Source organism: Scyliorhinus canicula, chromosome 4, assembly GCF_902713615.1.
Source record: "Scyliorhinus canicula chromosome 4, sScyCan1.1, whole genome shotgun sequence".
Lineage (NCBI taxonomy): Eukaryota > Metazoa > Chordata > Chondrichthyes > Carcharhiniformes > Scyliorhinidae > Scyliorhinus > Scyliorhinus canicula.
The window spans coordinates 229,265,192-229,280,595 of NC_052149.1; the positions used below are offsets into that span (position 1 = coordinate 229,265,192).

Genomic DNA, 15,404 nt, shown 5'->3' on the forward strand with positions numbered 1-15,404 from the left:
CACCAAAGCTGTATGATTATCTACAGCACGGAAGTTCATGTGTTGATGAAAACCCCATGTTACTGACAAGCTACACTATTCCAGTGCTTCCTGGGCTAGCCTCCTACCTTCAATCCATCATACACTTCAACTCATCCATTCTGGATTGCTTCTCGGCCTTTTGGCTAAGATCAAGTGTAGTATCTGCTCTGCCTTTTGGCTCAGATCTGGTATGTTTCTCTTGTGAGGACCATGAATTGGATTCAATTTGAATTTGAATTGTTTTTTGGAGCAGGCAAGGAGCTGGATTAAGGATTCGCCCCCGACAACACTCTGAGCCCAAGCTTTGTAACTCAGAAAAAGTAATAAAATTTTTTTTTTTTAAACTCATCCATTCTGGTGCCTTTTTCCTAACTTTCACCATGTCCCATTCACCCATCAAACCCTGTGCTTGCTGATCTACATTAGCTTCAGAATGAGATCATAGAGCAAAGCTGTAGCAAGTGGAGTTCATCCATTATGATGAACGATAGTACAAGTGAATAGCACTGTGGCTTCACAACGCCAGGGTCCCAGTTTCGATTCCCCACTGGGTCACTGTCTGTGCAGAGTCTGCACGTTCTCCCCGTGTCTGCGTGGGTTTCCTCCGGGTGCTCCGGTTTCCTCCCACAGTCCAAAGACGTGCAGATTAGGTGGATTGGCCATGCTAAATTGCCCTTAGTGTTCAAAAAGGTTAGGAGGGGTTATTGGGTTACAGGAATAGGGGGGAAGTGAGGGCTTAAGTGGGTCAGTGCAGACTCGATGGGCCAAATGGCCTCCTTCTGCACTGTATGTTCTATGATGGTGCTCAAACCAGATAAATCACAAAACGTTGTTGCACCCTGGGCTAGCACACGGTCAATTCTAGCCCACCCGATCCGGAGTTGCAACACAAGTGAAATTAGATGTTATTTTAAAATACCTGAGGACATTGGCTGAGCCCGATAAACTGCACTCACCAGGTTTGTAACTCTAACACAAGTAGGGACTAAAATACAACCAACTATCTATTATCCCTTCCTACCCCCACTCTCCATCTACACACAAACAACACAGAAAGGGGGGAAAGGGTGGTTGAGAGACGAAGAAAATATATATTTTTAATATACATTTAGAATACCCAATTTTTTTTTCCAATTAAGGGGCAGTTTAGCATGGCCAGTCCACCTACCTGCATATATTTGAGTTGTGTGGGTGAGACCAATGCAGACATGGGGAGAATGTGCAAACTCCATATGGACAGTGGACTGGGATCGAACCTGGGTCCTCAGTGGCATGAGACAGCAGTGCTAACCACTGTGCCACCGTGCTGCCCCTGAGAGGTAAAGAAAATATTGATAAAAGTAAAACAATAAAGGATCCTTGATGTACCAGGATGGCTTCTAGTTAATGTCTTTCTGAAGGTTAGGCATTCAGTCAGGCACTTTATTTTTCTTCAGCTTGTACCATTCAAAGGCAGGCAGCTGACAGAAGGGAGAGAGAGAAAAACATAGCTCCCTGTCCTTGGAGGGTCTAGAAGCTTCTGGCAAGGATATCTACTTTTTCTGTAGGATCATGTTTACAGCTAAAATGTGTCAGGCAATCAGTGGTTTTAGAACAACAGAACAGTTATTTAATTTGCCAATGAGAGAGAGAGACTGTTCCTTTTTCTTCCAAGATGTAAATACTTCTGACCAGGCTTCTCCAAAAGCATCACACAAGAATTAATCACTGATTATTGTCACATAGAACACTGTCCCTGGCCAACCCACAGATTGCCAGTCAACCAATCGAATCAACCTCCTCCAAAGCTCTTCCTTAAGATTAATTTGATGCTGACAAGTCTGTTTCTCCTCTCCAAAATACAAAACCTAGGAACACAATGTCCTGATAGGCAGGCTGTTTCAGCTCGAGTCCTCTGATTTTTTTTTTTTTAATAATTTTTATTGGAATTTTTTACAGAAAATATAAAAATATAACAACAAGTATAGCAACAAGCAGTAATATGCAACTAACAGCCCCATAACACCCACAATTCCCCCCATATCGTAACATCACATGTATCACACTCCCCCCACCCCCCCCAACAAGAGAACTTAACCATAAATTAAAATTAAATAAATCAAATTTAAATAAAATAAGCAAACATAATCAACGCCCCCCCCCCCCCCCCCCCCCCCCCCCCGGTTGCTGCTGCTACTGTCCCAGTACCCTATCGTTGAGCCAGAAAGTCGAGGAAAGGTTGCCACCGTTTAAAGAACCCTTGCACCGATCCTCTCAGGGCGAATTTAACCTTCTCAAGCTTAATGAAGCCCACCATGTCATTGATCCAGGTCTCCACGCTTGGGGGCCTCGCGTCCTTCCACTGTAGCAAAATCCTTCGCCGGGCTACTAGGGACGCAAAGGCCAGCACACCGGCCTCTTTCGCCTCCTGAACTCCCGGCTCTACCCCAACCCCAAAGATCGCGAGTCCCCATCCTGGCTTGACCCTGGATCCCACCACCCTTGACACCGTCCTCGCCACCCCCTTCCAGAACTCCTCCAATGCCGGGCATGCCCAGAACATATGGGCATGGTTCGCTGGACTCCCCGAGCACCTGACACACCTATCTTCACCCCCAAAGAACCTACTCATCCTCGTCCCAGTCATGTGGGCCCTATGCAGCACCTTGAATTGGATGAGGCTAAGCCGCGCACACGAGGAGGAAGAATTTACCCCCTCCAGGGCATCAGCCCATGTCCCGTCTTCGATCTGTTCCCCCAGTTCCCCCTCCCACTTCGTTTTCAGCTCCTCTACTGACGCCTCTTCCACCCCCTGCATAAGCTTGTAGATATCGGATAGCTTCCCCTCCCCGACCCAGACCCCCGAGAGCACCCTGTCACTCACCCCCCTCGCGGGGAGCGCAGGGAATCCCTCCACCTGCCGTCTAGCAAATGCCTTTACTAAACATGTTTCCCGGCGGGAGCCCAAATTTCTCCTCCAACTCCCCCAGGCTCGCAAACCTTCCGTCGATAAACAGGTCCCTCAGCTGTCTAATGCCCGCTCTATACCATCCCCGAAATCCCCCATCCATGTTCCCCGGGACAAACCTATGGTTCCCCCCTAACGGAGCCTCCATCGAGCCCCCCACTTCTCCCCTATGTCGCCTCCACTGCCCCCAAATCTTGAGGGTAGCCGCCACCACCGGACTCGTATACCTCGTGGGAGGGAGTGGCCACGGCACCGTTACCAGGGCCCCCAGGCTTGTATCCCCACAGGACGCTCTCTCCATCCGTTTCCATGCTGCCCCCTGCCCCTCCATCACCCACTTACGCACCATCGACACGTTGGCCGCCCAGTAGTACCCCGAGAGGTTGGGCAACGCCAGCCCCCTCCCATCTCTACTCCGCTCCACGAAGACCCTGTTCACCCTCGGGGTGCCATGTGCCCAAACAAATCCCATGATGCTGCTGGTCACCCTTTTTAAAAAAAGGCCCTAGGGATAAAGATGGGCAAGCACTGGAAGAGGAACAAGAACCTCGGGAGAACCGTCATTTTGACGGATTGCACTCTGCCTGCCAGCGATAGCGGCACCATGTCCCACCTTTTAAATTCCTCCTCCATTTGTTCCACTAGTCTGGTGAAGTTAAGCTTATGAAGAGCCCCCCAACTCTTGGCCACCTGCACCCCCAGGTACCTGAAACTCTTCACTGCCCTCCTGAAGGGGAGCCTCCCAATTTCCTCCTCCTGATCTCCCGGGTGCACTACAAATACCTCGCTCTTTGCTAAGTTCAGCTTATAGCCCGAGAAGCCCCCAAATTCCGCTAACAGCTCCATCACCCCCGGCATTCCCCCCTCTGGGTCCGCCACATATAACAGCAGGTCGTCCGCATACAGCGATGCCCGGTGCTCCTCCCCACCCCGCACCAGACCCCTCCACTTCCCTGACTCCCTCAACGCCATGGCCAGCGGTTCAATCGCCAGTGCAAAGAGCAGGGGGGACAGGGGGCACCCCTGCCTGGTCCCACGATAAAGCCTAAAATACTCCGATCTCGAGTCCTGTGATTAAAGGCACATTCCAAACATGAGTCGATGGCCCAAAAATAATAAAAGAAAAGAAAATGGGAGCATAGGAAATAAACAGGAAGAACTTTAGCGTGGCCAATCCACCTAGCCTACACATCTTTGGGTTGTGGGGGCCGGAAACATGGGGAGAATGTGCAAACTCCACATGAACAGTGACCCAGAGCCAGGATAGAAACTGGGACCGTGGCGGCGTGAGACAGCAGTGTTAACCACTGTGCCACCGTGCTGCCCAAACAGGGAGGACTCTTGCGCAAAGACTGATTACCGCAAAGTGAACAAAAGTGGGTTTATATCCTGTTCCATGGTTAGGGGGATTGTATTGAGAATGTGGGACGGTCAGCGTGTATCACAAAAAATTGATTTGTTGTGAGGATATTGAAAAGAGTGAAAGAAATATCAGTGTTTGTGATGCCAGATGGTCTATATCATTTTAAAGTCATGCCATTTGGTATGATGAATGCGCCAATGACATTTCAAAGACTTAACGAGCAGAATAATTCAAGGGCTGAGTAATTGTGCTGTTTATTTTGATAACTTAGTAGTATTCAGTCAAAAGTGGGAAGAGCATTTGGAATATTTGAAAAAACTGCTTGATCGACTGCAAGAAACCAATTTGGTTGTAAAGTTGGCTTAAAGTGAATTTGCAAAAGTGTAAGTTACATATAGGCCACACTTTTGGACATGGTTAAGTGGCTCCATGATTTTCAAAAATAAAAGGCATTGTAGAATTCCCAGAGCCTACAGCAAAGCAACACTTTGAGATTTCTAAGCATGAGTATATTTTATCAGAAGGCTGTGCCAAATTTTAGCAGCGTGGTATCTCCATTGACTGAATTATTTTTTTGAAAATTCCAACGGAATTTCAGAATGTATTCAACGGCTTGAAAGTTGTACTAACTACTGCACCTGTTTTAGCAGCACTTAATTATACAAAGCAGCTCCAGTTGGCCATTGACACCAGTGATGGGGTGTTGGTCCTGTGTTATTACAGAAAGATGTTCTAAGGATTGAAAAGCTGGTATGATATTTCTCTCAAAAGTTGAATGTACATCAGATTAAATATTAATTTATGATTCCAGACCAGACCCCAACAGTGGCTAGGATACTGGACCGAAATATCAAGATTTTAGTTTATTTTGTAAGTCTGTCCGCATAAGAATGATTCCAGGCCCGGAGTGATTGCTTGAAAAAAATAGGGCGTTAGTATTTTAAAACACCACTTTATTATGAATACAATATTCGACTCTTTAACTTCACTCCTGAAAAGGGGTCATTGTAGCGCTTCTTAACGCTACTGCTCAATTCTCCATTAAACACACTGCTCTGAATTGAGATTAAAAATCAGCAGGGCATAGAGTAATACTTACTTTGCAGAACAGTTGTGTGTCCCGGTTAGAACCCCTGCAAATTCTGGCTGAATGTCTTCAAACAGCTACTTCAGCTGGATTCTTTCAGCCTCTTGGAGACTGCTCTGCTTTAAAATGTTATTACTCTTTTTTTTAAACAGCAATCCAACTGGGAAAGAAAACTGCCTTTACTTGTGGACTCTGTGGTAGCCAGATCAGATCTCCTCAAAAGCTTTCTCAAAAAATCCCTCACGGTAGCATAGTGGTTAGCACAAATGCTTCACAGCTCCAGGGTCCCAGGTTCGATTCCCGGCTTGGGTCACTGTCTGTGTGGAGTCTGCACGTTCTCCCCGTGTGTGCGTGGGTTTCCTCCGGGTGCTCCGGGTCCAAAGATGTGCAGGTGGATTGGCCATGCTAAATTACCTTAGGGTCCAAATTGCCCTTAGTGTTAGCTGGGGTTACTGGGTTATGGGGATAGGGTGGAGATATGGGCTTGGGTAGGGTGCTCTTTCCAAGAGCCGGTACAGACTCGATGGGCCGAATGGCCTCCTTCTGTACTGTAAATTCTATGATAATAACAACATAGTAATGTTGTACGTTATGGGTGAAATACATTACTTAGAAACGACATCCTCTCCTCGAGCTGAAAAACAAATTTAACTTTTCAGGGTCTGAAAGCGTATTAATGCCCCAGGTACTGTCCCCAGTCAAACCACCCTGCATTAGCCCAGACTGAAAACTCATCTCTGTCCATTTCACCTTCTGGCTGCTCAAAGCTACCAGGACCTGAAAACAGAATGCTTTTTGTCAAAACAGGACCACTGCATTCAATCACGCTCTAACTCCAGGCTTTTTTTAAAATTTAGAGTGCCCAATTATTTTTTTTCTTTTCCAATTAAGGAACAATTTATAGTGTCCAATCCACCTAACCTGCACATCTTTGGGTTGTGGGAGTGAAACCCACGCAGTCACGGGGAGAATGTGCAAACTTCGCAAGACAGTGACCCAGGGCCGGGATTCGAACCCGGGTCCTCAGTGCTGTAGGCTGCAGTGCTAACCACTGCGCCACCATGCCACCCGTAAATCCAGGGTTTTAACCCTTAAATTGCCCAATTCATTCATAAACCAATTTTTCCTAAAATCCCCCATTCATCACAATGTTGGACGATTGAAAAAAAGACCGAGTGCGATTTAATCACCCCTGGGCCGGAGTGGTGAGGGGCTTTGCATCAGTGACTCCTTCAAACCATCTTTTTAAAATTTAGAGTACCCAATTCTTATTTTTTCCATTAAGTGGCAATTTAGCATGGCCAGGTTTATTGTGTTATTCTGTGAAGCAGGCTTGTTTGTGTATGTGTGTGTGTGTGTGTGTGTGTGTGTGACTGATTTAATTACTGGGTGTCTACAAAGTTGAGGACATCAAAGGTGTCCAGGTGTGAAAGGCCTGCACTTGACGTAAATATAGCCAGGTTAAATAAATAAGCCATGGGTAGAAATTTACATTGGGAGAAAGTTTGTTGTATTGAGTTAAATTTCAAAGAGAACTAAAAATGAGCACAACTTGGAAAAGGTCATAAATAAGGCAAGGTTATTGAATTTTATTTTACCCAAAAGTGAGTGTAGTAGGGAGAATATAAATATTTTTATATTTGCGAAAGGCAAGTTTCAAAGAAAGATAAGGATAAGGGAATAAAGGTGAAAGGGAGAAAAAGAACTACATATGAAGGGATGAGAGTGCTGGCCATATAAAACGTGTGGAGAATTGCTCTGTGCTGGGAAGAGACTGTGAAGCAGCTTTCAACCAACCAGAAAATATCTTTTTTTCAGAAAGCCAGTTTTTGTTTTAAAGTTTCTTAAATTTTCATAGCAGAGTGGGAGAGAGAGAGAAGCCTTGTGACATACCGTTCCTACAGGAATAGTGGGTTGCTTTGTTGTAATACTGGAATTCTTGTACATTAAATATCCATAACAGATTGTTGTCTAAAGGGGTGTTTATTTGTCAGTTTAACCAAGTACGAAATGGGGAAATGTTCTGTAAGACTAGTTTTAACTGTGTAAATATAATCCTGTTTTAAGTTTTCTTTTAAGAAATGTTTTAATTTAATATTTAAAATCCCCCAAAGTGCTACTGGAATTTGTGGCTTCCGACTTCAGTTACCATATCTTCTTGTGGTCAAGATTGATGAGCGTGCCAAGTTTCTCTTTGAAACTTGGTTTGCACGGCACTTACCGCCTGGATCTTCAGGCTGAACTAATGTTTTGTTCGGGGTTTAGAATAACTTCTTTGATTTTGTACTCTGTGCCCCTATTTATAAATCCCAGGATCTTGTATGCTTTATTAACTGTTCTCTCAAACCACCCTGCCACCTTCACTGATTCCTGCACTTATAACCTCGTGTCCTCCTCCATCCCCGTTAGAATAATTTGTACCTTTTTAGATTTCCTCTTCCTGCGACAGTGTCCTTTTGAAGTTAAACATTATCCCTCACAGCTCACAATATTTTCAAATTTTGGAACTGTGCCCTTTGGGCCAAAGTCTAGGTCATTAATACATATGGGGGTCCTAACATCAACCCAAATTACTATTACTAAAAGCTTTCCCACCACTGAGGTTAAACTGACTGGTCTGTCTGCAGTTGCTGGATTTATCCATGCAGCCTATTTGGAACAAGGGTGTTGCATTTGCAATTCTACAGTCCTCTGGCACCACTCCTACATCTAAGGAGGATTGGAACATTGTGGTCAGTAACTCCACAATTTCCCTCTTTACTTTCCTAAGTACCTTTAGATCCATCTCACTTGATCCTAGTGCCCTATTGATTCTCGGTTATAGCCAGCCTATCCAATACCACCTCCTCATCATCATCAACATTAATTCCATCTGATGTCTTCAGCACCTCTTCTTTCACCATGATCTGGTAAACACAGATGCCAAGTACTCAGCCTTGGGATCTTTTACTACATTAAAGTTGTATGATTGAGGGGTTGGAAAGTTGTTTTTGTGCTTTATATGTGCGTCTGGACCCCGAGGTCATACTCCGTGTTTATTAATAGAAATGAAAGTTGCCTATTTATAGTACAGCCTGCTTAACATGGGTTCTGATTCGGATCATTTTGCAAAGGGTTTGCTGTATTGTGAAGCTTTGGAACAGCTTCTTCCAGCTTTCCACTTGTTGAAGAGCTGGCATTTAAGTTTTTGATTGTACTGTGGCACAGTAATACAGTTGGACTACACGATTGAGCTAAATATTCTGCTATGCTCAAGCATTCATGAGCATTATGTAATAGGTGCCAAGCTGTTGCAAGATAATTGCATGTTTAGTGTTTTTGTTTTGCTTCATGCCATTGACTCAAATTGTTTCAGAATTTCTAAGTCCGTGGTTGTTGCTCAGTTCTTCTGTATTAATTTGTGTTTCACAGTCCTGCTATTGATAGAAGATTGCACTGTCAGGGCAACAGACAAAAGAAAAACAGAAATTTACAGTTTACATTTAATAAATTGCACTTCCAATAAATTGTAAGGAGACTTGCATATATTTGTGTATTAGCATTTGCTCCACATATGTGCCAGGCAATGACCATCTCAACAAGAGACAATCTAACCATCTCCCTTTGACAGTCATTGTCATTACCATCACTGAATTCCCCACTAACAATATCATGGGGGGCCACCTTTGACCAGAAACTGAACTGGACCGGCCATATAAATGCTATGGCTACAAGAGTAAGTAAGAGACTGGGAATGTTGCAGTAACTTGCCTCTAGACTCATCAAAATATGCCCATCTGGATTGGATTGAATTGGATTTGTTTATTGTCATGTGTACCGAGGTACAGTGAAAAGTATTTTTCTGCGAGCAACTCAACAGATCATTAAGTACATGGGAAGAAAAGGGAATAAAAGAAAATACATAATAGGGCAACACAAGATAAACAATGTAACTACATATACACTGTCATCGGATGAAGCATACAGGGTGTAGTGTTAATGAGGTCAGTCCATAAGCGGGGTTATTTAGGAGTCTGGTGACAGTGGAGAAGAAGCTGCTTTTGAGTCTGTTCGTGCGTGTTCTCAGACTTCTGTATCTCCTGCCCGATGGAAGAAGTTGGAAGAGTGAGTAAGCCAGGTGGGAAGGATCTTTGATTATGCTGCTCGCTTTCCCCAGGCAGCGGGAGGTGTAGATGGAGTCAATGGATGGGAGGCAGGTTCGTGTGATGGACTGGGCGGTATTCATGACTCTCTGAAGTTTCTTGCGGTCCTGGGCCGAGCAGTTGCCATACTGTGATACAGCCCGATAGGATGCTTTCTATGGTGCATCTGTAAAAGTTTGTAAGTTTGTAAGCAGTGGTTCAAGAAAGTGGCTCATCACCTTCTCTTGGGCAATTATGAATGGTCAATAAATGCTAATCTCACCACTGATGTCCAAATCCCATGAAAGAATATATTTTAAAGAAAATAGGATCTTACTGTGTTTCCCGATGTGCTTCACTGTTTAAATGACTGCAATGCAGCAACCTTTTTTTTAACATAGTGAAATCCCACAAACAAGCAAGAGATGATGACCAGTTAATCTGTTATTTTAAAAAATAAATTTAGAGTACCCAATTCATTTTTTCCAATTAAGGGACATTTTAGTGTGGCCAATCCACCTAACCTGCACATCTTTGGGATGTGGGGACGAAACCCACGCAGACACTGGCTGAATGTGCAAACGCCACACAGACAGTGACCCGGGGCCAGGATCCAACCTGGGACCTCAGCGCCATGTGGCAGCTGTGCTAACCAATGTGCCACCGTGCTGCCCCAGTGAATCTGTTTATTAATTAATGGTATTACTTAACTTGGACATTGGGAGAACTTCTCCATATCTGCCAAGATCCGAATACATGTTGTAAGAGTCCTTCCTGTTTACTTTGTTTGTTAGATTAGATTTAGATTTATTGTCATGTGTACTGAGGTACAGTGAAAAGTGGTCCAGTCCAGGCAGATCGTTCCGTTCATGAAAAATATCGGACATACAATAAATACATAATCTAAAGACATAGACATTGGGTGAAGCATAGTTCTTTTATTTTATTATTTAGTCCATGGACCCATAATCAGAATGTACCTTTTAAGCAGAAGAATGCTAAGGGTGGCACAGTGGTTAGCATTGCTGCCTCAAACACCGAGGACCCGGGTTCGACCCCAACCCTGGGTCACTGTCCGTGTGGAGTTTGCACATTCTCCCCGTGTCTGCGTGGGTCTCACCCCCACAACTCAAACAGATATGCAGGGTAGGTGGATTGGCCATGCTAAATTGCCCCTTAATTGGAAAAAATAATTGGGTACTCAATTTTTAAAAAAAGAAAGAGAGTGCTTGCCAGGGCAATGTGTTCTGAGATATTTTATTTTGGAGAGGAAAAACCAGACTTGTCAGCGCCGAGTGAATGTTAGGAACCGGTTTTGAAGGAAGTTGGTTCAATTTTTTTTCCCTGTCTCCATTCATTTATAGGATGAGGGCGCCACTGGGTGGGTCAGCATTTATTGCCCATCCCTAATTGCCCTAGAACTGAGTGGGGTTCCTAACCATTTCAAAGGGCATTTAAAAAAAAAAAAAAAATTTAGAGTACCTAATTATTTTTTCCAATTAAGGGGCAATTTAGCGTGGCCAATCCACCTTCTCTGCACATTTTTGGGTTGTGGGGGCGAAACCCACGCAGACACGGGGAGAATGTGCAAACTCCACACGGACAGTGACCCAGAGCCGGGATCGAACCTGGGACCTCAGTGCCGTGAGGCGGTTGTGCTAACCACTAGGCCACCGTGCTGCCCTTCAAAGGGCATTTTTAAGAGTCAACCACATTACTGTGGGTCTGGAATCACCTGTAGGCCAGACTAGGCCAGATTTCTTTACCTTAAGAACAAAGAAAATTACAGCACAGGAACAGGCCCTACCGCCCTCCCAGCCTGCGCCGATCCAGATCCTTTATCTAAACCTGTTGCCTATTTTCCTAGGATCTACTTCCCTCTGTTCCCCGCCCATTCATATATCTGTCTAAATGCATCTTAAATGATGCTATCGTGCCCGCCTCTACCACCTCCGCTGGCAAAGCGTTCCAGGCATCCACCACCCTCTGCGTAAAAAAACTTTCCACGCACATCTCCCTTAAACTTTCCCCCTCTCGCCTTGGAATCGTGACCCCTTGTAATTGACTCCCCCAATCTTGGAAAAAGCTTGTTGCTATCCACCCTGTCCCTGCCTCTCATAATTTTGTAGACCTCAATCAGGTCCCCCCTTAACCTCCGTCTTTCCAACGAAAACAATCCTAATCTACTCAACCTTTCTTCATAGCTAGCACCCTCCATACCAGGCAACATCCTGGTGAACCTCCTCTGCACCCTCTCTAAAGCATCCACATCCTTCTGGTAATGTGGTGACCAGAACTGCACGCAGTATTCCAAATGCGGTCGAACCAAAGTCCTATACAACTGTCACATGACCTGCCGACTCTTGTACTCAATACCCCGTCTGATGAAGGCAAGCATGCTGTATGCCTTCTTGACCACTCTATCGACTTGCTTTGCCACCTTCAGGGAACAGTAGACCTGAACTCCATGATCTCTCTGTACATCAATTTTCCCCAGGACTCTTCCATTGACCGTATAGTCCGCTCTTGAATTGGATCTTCCAAAATACTTCATCTCGCATTTGCCTGGATTGAACTCCATCTGCCATTTCTCTGCCCAACTCTCCAATCTATCAATATTTTGCTGTATTTTCTGACAGTCCCCCTTGCTATCTGCAACTCCACCAATTATAGTATCATCTGCAAACTTGCTAATCAGACCACCTATACCTTCCTCCAGATCATTTATGTATATCACAAACAACAGTGGTCCGAGCACGGATCCATGTGGAACAGCACTAGTCACCCTTCTCCATTTTGAGACACTCCCTTCCACCACTACTCTCTGTCTCCTGTTGCCCAGCCAGTTCTTTATCCATCCAGCTGGTACACCCTGAACCCCATGCGACTTCACTTTTTCCATCAACCTGCCATGGGAATCTTTATCAAACGCCTTACTGAAGTCCATTAAGGACATTAGTGAACCAGATTGGTTTTTGCAACAATTGACAATAATCACCGTTATTAGTGTCACAAGTAGGCTTTCATTAACATTGTAATGAAGTTACTGTGAAAAGCCCCCAGTCACTACATTCCAGCGCTGTTCATATACACTGAGGAAGAATTCAGAATGTCCAATTCACCTACCAAGCACATCTTTCAGGACTTGTGGAAGGAAACAGGAGCGTCTGGAGGAAACACACACAGAAATGGGGAGAACGTACAGACTCCCCAGAGATGGTGACCCAAGACGGGAGTCGAACCTGGGACCCTGGCGCTGTGAAGAAACAGTGCTAACCACTGTTCTGCCATGCCAACAATATTTCATGGTCATTATTGGAACCTTTTATAAAAATTCGAGATTTAGAATATAGAACATAGAACGATACAGCGCAGTACAGGCCCTTCGGCCCACGATGTTGCACCGACATGGGAAGTCAAAAACTAAAGGCCATCTAACCTACACTATGCCATTATCATCCATATGCTTATCCAATAAACTTTTAAATGCCCTCAATGTTGGCGAGTTTACTACTGTTGCAGGTAGGGCATTCCACGGCCTCACCACTCTTTGTGTAAAAAACCTACCTCTGACCTCTGTCCTATATCTATTACCCCTCAATTTAAGGCTATGTCCCCTCGTGCTAGCCACCTCCATCCGCGGGAGAAGGCTCTCACTGTCCACCCTATCTAACCCTCTGATCATTTTGTATGCCTCTATTAAGTCACCTCTTAACCTTCTTCTCTCTAACAAAAACAACCTCAAGTCCATCAGCCTTTCCTCATAAGATTTTCCCTCCATACCAGGCAACATCCTGGTAAATCTCCTCTGCACCCGTTCCAAAGCTTCCACGTCCTTCCTATAATGAGGCGACCAGAACTGTACGCAATACTCCAAATGCGGCCGTACCAGAGTTTTGTACAGCTGCAACATGACCTCATGGCTCCGGAACTCAATCCCTCTACCAATAAAGGCCAATGCACCATAGGCCTTCTTCACAACTCTATCAACCTGGGTGGCAACTTTCAGGGATCTATGTACATGGACACCGAGATCCCTCTGCTCATCCACACTGCCAAGAATTTTACCATTAGCCAAATATTCCGCATTCCTGTTATTCTTTCCAAAGTGAATCACCTCACACTTCTCTACATTAAACTCCATTTGCCACCTCTCAGCCCAGCTCTGCAGCTTATCTATGTCCCTCTGTAACCTGCAACATCCTTCCACGCTGTCTACAACTCCACCGACTTTAGTGTCGTCTGCAAATTTACTCACCCAACCTTCTGTGCCCTCCTCTAGGTCATTTATAAAAATGACAAACAGCAACGGCCCCAGAACAGATCCTTGTGGTACGCCACTCGTAACTGAACTCCATTCTGAACGTTTGCCATCAACCACCACCCTCTGTCTTCTTTCAACTAGCCAATTTCTGATCCACATCTCTAAATCACTCTCAATCCCCAGCCTCCGTATTTTCTGCAATAGCCGACCGTGGGGAACCTTATCAAACGCTTTACTGAAATCCATATACACCACATCAACTGCTCTACCCTTGTCTACCTGTTCAGTCACCTTCTCAAAGAACTCGATAAGGTTTGTGAGGCATGACCTACCCTTCACAAAACCATGCTGACTATCCCTAATCATATTATTCCTATCTTGATGATTATAAATCGTATCTCTTATAATCCTCTCCAAGACTTTACCTACAACAGACGTGAGGCTCACCGGCCTATAGTTACCGGGGTTATCTCTACTCCCCTTCTTGAACAAAGGGACCACATTTGCTACCCTCCAGTCCTCTGGCACTATTCCTGTAGCCAATGATGACATAAAAATCAAAGCCAAAGGCTCAGCAATCTCTTCCCTGGCTTCCCAGAGAATCCTAGGATAAATCCCATCAGGCCCCGGGGACTTATCTATTTTCACCTTGTCCAGAATTGCCAACACTTCTTCCCTACGCACCTCAATGTCATCTATTCTAATAGCCTGGGTCTCAGCATTCTCCTCCACAACATTATCTTTTTCCTGAGTGAATACTGACGAAAAGTATTCATTTAGTATCTCGCTTATCTCCTCAGCCTCCACACACAACTTCCCACCACTGTCCTTGACTGGCCCTACTCTTACCCTAGTCATTCTTTTATTCCTGACATACCTATAGAAAGCTTTTGGGTTTTCCTTGATCCTACCTGCCAAAGACTTTTCATGTCCCCTCCTTGCTCGCCTTAGCTCTCTCTTTAGATCCTTCCTCGCTTCCTTGTAACTATCAAGCGCCCCAACTGAAACTTCATGCCTCATCTTGACATAGGCCTCCTTCTTCCTCTTAACAAGAGATTCCACTTCTTTGGTAAACCACGGTTCCCTCGCTCTACCCCTTCCTCCCTGCCTGACTGGTACGTACTTATCAAGAACACGCAATAGCTGTTCCTTGAACAAGCTCCACATATCCAGTGTGCCCAACCCTTGCAGCCTACTTCTCCAACCTACACATCCTAAGTCATGTCTAATGGCATCATAATTGCCCTTCCCCCAGCTATAACTCTTGCCCTGCGGAGTATACTTATCCCTTTCCATCACTAACGTAAAGGTCACCGAATTGTGGTCACTGTTTCCAAAGTGCTCACCTACCTCCAGATCTAACACCTGGCCTGGTTCATTACCGAAAACCAAATCCAATGTGGCCTCGCCTCTTGTTGGCCTGTCAACATATTGTGTCAGGAAACCCTCCTGCACACATTGTACAAAGAACGACCCATCTAATGTACTCGAACTATATCTTTTCCAGTCAATACTTGGAAAGTTAAAGTCTCCCATAACAACTACCCTGTTACTTTTGCTCTTTTCCAGAATCATCTTCGCCATCCTTTCCTCTACATCCC

At 45.0% G+C, this 15,404-nt stretch overlaps 1 protein-coding gene and 1 non-coding gene across 2 annotated transcripts in view; both read left to right on the forward strand.

Moving 5' to 3' along the window:
* mgat4b (alpha-1,3-mannosyl-glycoprotein 4-beta-N-acetylglucosaminyltransferase B) overlaps window positions 1-15,404 on the forward strand; it is a 366,555-nt gene that overhangs the window by 33,259 nt on the left and 317,892 nt on the right. The gene's annotated exons all lie outside the window — the stretch shown is intronic.
* On the forward strand, window positions 145-344 carry LOC119965516. Its single transcript, XR_005460536.1, has one exon. It is a non-coding gene; the product is annotated as a U2 spliceosomal RNA (small nuclear RNA).